Source organism: Onychostoma macrolepis, chromosome 03 (genome assembly GCF_012432095.1).
Source record: "Onychostoma macrolepis isolate SWU-2019 chromosome 03, ASM1243209v1, whole genome shotgun sequence".
NCBI classification, from domain to species: domain Eukaryota; kingdom Metazoa; phylum Chordata; class Actinopteri; order Cypriniformes; family Cyprinidae; genus Onychostoma; species Onychostoma macrolepis.
This window is the reverse complement of record NC_081157.1, coordinates 23,412,197-23,419,301: the sequence shown is the minus strand read 5'-3', so window position 1 is coordinate 23,419,301 and position 7,105 is coordinate 23,412,197.

Sequence of the window (7,105 nt, the reverse complement as noted above, 5' to 3'; positions counted from 1 at the left end):
GCCTTCAAACAGTCCATGTTTTCTTTCGCCCAACAACAGTTTATTCTATGAGTGTCACAGTCCCTTTGTTGGCAACAGATAAGTGCAATCAGTTAGGCAGTTAGTGTCAATATGATGTCAATGCAGTTTGTCAGTACAGTTCTGCAGTGCCACCTGAGACCTGGTCAAGTGAAGGTTCATTGGTGTTCTTTAATTTGCTGGATAATAGATAAGTGAGGGCTGAGAATAATGAATCTGCATTGGTACCCAAGAATTCATATTTGGTGTCCATGTGTGTATGGGGTGTGAATTAAAGTCATTTCTTGCATTTTGTACACTGTAGCATGTAGGAGTTCCAAAATTTTCATATGTGAACCTCTTTGGTGGTCGTCGTTGTCGGATTCTAGATGGTTCCTCTGCAGGATTCCTCTGTGCAGGTGAGTGATGTTCTGGTTGTTGTCGTTCTTTGACAGGTAAGTGTTGTCTAGGTGAGTGTCGTTCAGGTAAGCAGTGTTCTCCAGCAGGTTAAGTCAACATGTTCTATTACATCTTGTTCCTGTTCAGCTTGATGTGGCAACACTGTCAACTCGAGCATTTGTTCTGACTGAGCTGATGATTTCTCACTAGTATGTAACAGGTGTGATGTGGTTTCCTTTTCCATCTGATTATGACTATTTGGCTGTGTTCTGAACTGGTAGGGTTCAACTTGCACATAGTACTCTTCATCACTTTCACTGTCATTCTCTGGCTCATGTTCCTCCCTTCTCTCGGCAGGTAAAGCTGTGCTTTTCTGTGTGGTAACCTGAGGTAAGTGATCACAGGGGAGAAGATGATTACGATGCAACACTCTCGATCTGCCTTTACCCTGCTCTGGTTTCACTTCATAGATTGGAGTATCTTCAGCAGCCTGGCGAATGACAATGTGGACTTCATCCTCCCAGAAATTTCGAAGTTTTCCTGGACCCCCTTTTTGAGCCAGATTTTTCACAAGAACTCTGCTGCCAGGACATAAACTAGTACATCTCACTTTTTGGTCATAATTTCTTTTGTTTCTCTCAGTACACTTCTTTGCATGCTCACTGGCAATCTCATAAGCCTCTTGCATACCCTTTGTCCACCTCTCCACATATTCACTGTGGTCGATGGAACCTTTGTTTGGATTGAGGCCAAACAATGCATCAACTGGAAGCCTTGGAGAGCGACCGAACATGAGGTAGAAAGGTGAGAATCCAGTCACTTCACTTTTAGTACAATTGTAGGCAAACACTAGCTTATTCAGTTCCTCTTTCCAATTCAATTTCTGTTTTTCTGTGAGAGTTTTGAGCATCTGCAGAATGGTCCGATTGAATCTTTCTACTTGTCCATTTCCTTGCGGGTGGTAAGGGTCGTTCTAGAGGCAGTGATGTCGCTGTATTTTTGGAGCTGATCAAAGAGTTGATTTTCGAATTCCCTGCCTTGGTCATGGTGAATTCGCGAGGGAACCCAAACCTCAGGGCAAAATCATTGAACAAACGATCTGCTACAGTTTTTCCAGATTTCAAGTTGTAGCATATGCCTGCACGTATCGAGTGAAATGGTCGATGATCACCAGGATATACTCGTAACCCCCCTTGCACTTGTCTAAGTGAAGGAAGTCAATGGATACTAACTCAAATGGATGTGTCGTCTTGATGCTCTTGAGGGGTGCCCTAATCTCTCTGCATGGTTTTTTCTGCTTTATGCATGAACAGGTTCTCAGCACATAGTGTTCAATATCCTTTTTCATGTAAGGCCAGAAAAAGCGATCTCTGATGAGACTGGTTGTGCGGTCAAGACCTTGGTGACCCATCTCATCATGCAGTTCCCTCAAGACGGTACTCTTAAACTGGGCAGGCAACACTAGCTGCATTCGTTGTGATGTTTTGCGGTGCAGTATGCCATACTCGTCCAACACCAGCTTGTCCCACTCACGCATTAGACCTCTAACTGTAGGATTGGCTGACCGCCACTGCTTTGAAGAAGGTCTACTTCCCGACTGTAAGTAGTCTATGATTTCTTTGACATTCGTGTCATCTCTTTGTGCTTGCCGGATCTCCTCTTTTGATAATGATTTGTAGGGTTCATCACCAATCTCCATGCTTGCTGGCACACAGTGACAGACTAACGTAAGGGGTGGATCTGGGTCGTGCTGAACCTCCACAGCTTGTATTGTGGCTCCCACACATTCTGATGAAAGCTCCTCTGTAAATTCTCTCATTGCTGTTTCTATATCAACTGGCATTCTGGATAGTGAATCAGCATCCACATTCTCTTTACCTGGGCGATAGTGAATGGTGAAATGGAAATCTGCAAGTTCAGCAACCCATCTGCATCCAGTGGCATTTAACTTTGCAGAGGACAACACATAAGTGAGGGGATTGTTATCACTGTACACGGTGAAGGTAGGTGCATAATATAGGTAGTCTCGAAACTTTTCTGTTATAGCCCATTTGAGGGCTAGAAACTCCAACTTTCCACTGTGCAGGTGGTAATTTCTCTCTGCATTGGTCAATGTTCTTGAACCATAGGCTATCACCCTTAGCTTTCCGTTCTGGTTCTGATACAAGACCACACCTAGACCTTGATTGGATGCATCTGTGTGAAGTACGAATGTTTTTGAAAAGTCTGGAAATCCCAATATTGGAGGTTGAACGAGACAATCAATCAGCTTTGACAATGTTTCTTGATGGTACTCTGTCCATTCGATCAGCTTACTGGATGGCACCACGTGACTTTTTCTGTTGGTAACTACCTTGTAGGTTTTTTTCTTTGTGCTCTTATTTTTCTCATTGCTCTTCAGAAGGTCGTAAAGGGGTTTAGCAATTCGTGAAAAGTCTTTGATGTACTGGCGATAGTAACTCAGTAGACCTAAAATTTTCCGTAGCTCTCCCACAGTGCTTGGTCTTTTCTCTTTAAGTGTTGTTACAGCAACAGTGTCTGCAGGGTCCATTCTACTGCCTTCTGCGGAAACAATTCGGCCTAAGTAGCGAACCTCATTCTTGAACATATCACACTTTCGTGGTTTCAGCTTTACTCCATGGGCTTGTAAACGTTGCAACACTTTTCTCATCGCTTCAAGATGTCCATCAAATGTCTTGCTGAAAACCAGGATGTCATCCAAGTAGGGCACACAAATTTCATCTCTAAGTCCTTCTAAGCACTCTTCCATGAAATGCTGAAATGCTGCAGGTGCATTCATGAGGCCAAAGGGAATACGAACCCACTCATATAAGCCCCATGGTGTACTGAATGCTGTCAATGGTCTGCTTTCTGGAGACATAAAACCTTGATGGTAAGCTTTGCCCTGATCTAATACAGAAAACCAGGCATTACCTCCTAAACTGTCTAGAATGTCTTGTACTCTCGGGATAGGCTGGCGATCAGGTAGTGTCTTCCTATTGAGGTCTCTATAGTCAATGCACAACCTAAGGCTGCCATCTTTCTTACGAACACATACGATTGGTGAAGAGTAGGGAGAATGGGTTTTCTCTATCCAGCCCTGGGCAATCAAATCATGCAGGTAGTCCTTCATTTCCTGATACAGTGGCTTGGGGACTGAAGTGTACATGCGGACAACAGGCGTATTGTCAGTCAGAGAGATACTTAGTTGAAGATCTTTGATGCACCCAATATCGTCATCTGACCTTGAAAATGAATGGCACTCTTCTCGTAGTAGCTGTTTTACTTTATTTTGCGGTGCAAAGGTAAGTGGCTTACATCAGCAGGTGGGTCCCACAATTCTTCACTGTTACTTTCATTAGCATTGGTGGTTTTTTGAACCTCGCTGATCATGGCTGTTGTTGCACAATGTGATACTGCAGTTGGTAGTACAGATTTTATTGATTGCATTGTCCCAAGCTCAGTTTTCCCTGCAAGCCTGATATCATGGTCTGTGATGTTCTGTATGCTGATCTTGACCACTGGACGCCTTCCTTTCTGAAGAGTTACTAGGGTTTCCAGAGGTTCCAGACCATCTGTACACTGTGGGTTTACATGTGGTTCAAACAAGAAAACAGTGTCTTGCTTCATATATGGCATTTTAACTTGACACTGTATCTGCATAATTGTGCGTTTTGGTATGTTCACAGGGTCTTTCATTGTTTTCACCAAATATTCACCCAGATTCTCAGTAGTCACAAGATTAATGAAGGTCTGTATCTTATTTTTCTTCATGCCAGGGAAGGCATACTTGACAATCTTGTGCAAACGTCCTTTACTCACTTCATTCTCTTCACTTGCTTCACTCTGTCTCATCACTTGTTCAATCACATTGTAGCCGATGATTGGTTTGGATAACCTTTGATCTTTTAAGACGAGGACAGGAATGCCTAACTCTTTTACACTATCAACAGGGGAAGCCAATTTGAAAGTTATCTCTACCCATCCAACATAAGGCATACTGGTCCCATTAGCTGCCACAAGCTGCAAGCCATCTGGAGCTTCTGTTGCCTCAGAAATGTCCTTCAATTTCACTTCAGGTATGTACTTGTCTCTCCATTGTTCATCTACAATACATACTTGAGAACCTGTGTCCCATAACGCCTCAGTTTTGTGTCCTTGTAAGTAGCAGGTTACCAGACATTGTTTGCCGACGAGAGAAGTGACAGGTGAATATTTGTTAACTTGACATGAAGCAGTTAAAATGTGATCAAGTGGAGGCAACTCAGACAACTCTTGTTCTACATTCTCAAAGTGCTGCTTTGGACGTTGGTGGGACATTTTTGCAGTTCGGGTCACTCCCTGTCCCGTGGAGGCAACCCATTTCCGTTTAAAGGCGTTCTACTTTGAAATCTTGCACCTCTGGTTCTGCAGCCTGCTGAAAAGTGCTCACTGCTACCACAACAATAACAATGGGTGCATAGTTCCTCTGGTCCCCTTTGCTGGCAATAAAAGCACTGTCTTGTTCTTGGGGGACGTGGCTGTCGAAACTGCTGAGGGTATTGTGGTAGTGTTGCCGTATACTGTTGGGGCGCTGAATTAAACTGTGGTGGGCGAGGCTGTGAGGTTGCATATCGTGATGGATGATTCGCATACTGTGTTGACGTTGGATGTAGCAGGGGCTGCTGTAATGGCATTGAACATGGTTGCAGACTGTGAGGCTGTGATGTCATATACTGTTGTTGTGAGTTCTGTTGTGATTTAGGGTGGTGGAGCTGCAGTGGATACTGATGTTGTTCATGCGTTGGGTGACTTATTCCCCATGTTTGGTTTGGCAGCTCTTTATTCCACTCTGCTACTGGCTGGTAACTTTGTGAGAAATCTTGTAGCGGCTGACGAGTCATCGTCATCGCTGGAGCCTTGTTACTGACCGCAAAACACTGAGAAGCAGGTGAGGGCTGTTGGATTGTTTCTTTAATTTGCATTATCTCATTACTTAAGCTTTGCAGTTGCGACATCAGGTCAACTTGTGTCTGTTTTGATTGATATTTTGATTCATTTAACTGTGTGACATGCACAGCAACACTGAGTTCGGACTTCCGTTTGTTTTGTCTTTCTGTCTCATGGGAACATGCAACATTTAATCTCTCCAACAACACTTCATCTGAAATTGTGGGGTCAGACAGGAATGGCTGGAGGTCACTCTGAACACGGTCATTCTGTAAGCCAGTCAACACGGTATGGAGGAACATGTTTTGAACTAAAGCCGGGTCATATTTTAAGCCAGACTCATCTTCTTGTGAAGCGAACAGAATTTTCTGTCTCAGATCAAGAACACGAATGAGAAAGCTTTGTGATGTTTCTTTAGCACGCTGGGCCTCTGCAGTGAGCTGTTTGTATAGTTCTGTTGCATTTTTCTCTTGATAGTGAGAGCGGAGAATTCTTCTTAATGTTGGAAGTGTGAGGTCTGCTTTGCCTTCAAGATAACTACGTAACTGAAGTCCAGGTGTGATCGCTCGAATGACTGAATCAATAATATCTTGCTCAAGGTAGCTTTTATTTAACCCACTCTCTATTTGACGCGCAAGACTTGAAAATGACAATCTGTCCTTCTGACCTGGCTCACCAATGAGGCCTGAAATTTTAAAGTCTTTGCGCCACAGTGCTGGTGTGATTTGTCCCTGTAATGCAGATGTAGAATCACCATGTGCATTGTCAGTCGTTATCTGTCTTCTTGTCATGCTCTGTGACACAGCAGGGCTTATATACATGGCAGACAATGATTCAGATGCATTGCCAAGTTGTCTCAATTGTCTTTGAGCTAAACATTCTCCTCTTTCAGGTGGTCTTAACTCTGTTCTCAGCTCAGTTCCATTTATATCAGTCATCATCAAATCACTTAATTTCTCATTGATGCTGAGAAGCTCGGCCATGCCTCCATCCTCCAGCTCTTCTAATTCTTTTCTTAAGAGATGATTACTGAGGAGGTTTACTAAAGACAGGCGATTTGTGTTTTCAGTGTCCTCTGCAGAGATTTTTAAGAATTGGCAGAGTTCAATGAGCTTTCCTCGTGTTAGTGCACATAGCCGTTCACCTATTTCTTCGTGAAGGCTCTGAAGTGAATCCATCTTTATCTGCAGTGGCTGACAGTATGATGAAAGTGGATGTTTACCTCACTGACTTGACTTTTGCTGCCTCTAGTAGTCACTGTACCTCAGGCTTATGCACAGTTCAATCAGTTTTGCAGTACCACTTCACTCAGCTGCTTCACACTGCTGCTTGTAGGTAAGTATGAATGTTACAAGGTGGGGCTCTGCTGATCAAGAAGATGAACCACCCTATAAACATCCCAGCGGTGCCTCCAAAATTTGTAGTACTCTCTTAATAATAAATGAGAGAGACAGAGACAAGAGTTAGTGGTTGCCCAAGCGGTCCTCTTTGTTGTCTGAGGATGCGCTGCAGTTGTCACGGTAACTCTACTCTCTCTCAACTGCCACCAGGAATTCGGAAAATGCAGCTGGACTGTCCAGTGCAAACTCATTATAACACATTAAAGTAATTTTAATTTAACTTATATACACATGTAAATAGAAATAGACATACCTAAATACATAACAAAATATATACAAATAATTTAATATTGTTATGACACAAACTCCATGCAGCAGGGTGGTCACATAAATAAAACATTATAATAAACAGTTAATAAACTCGTGTTTACATGCATGTG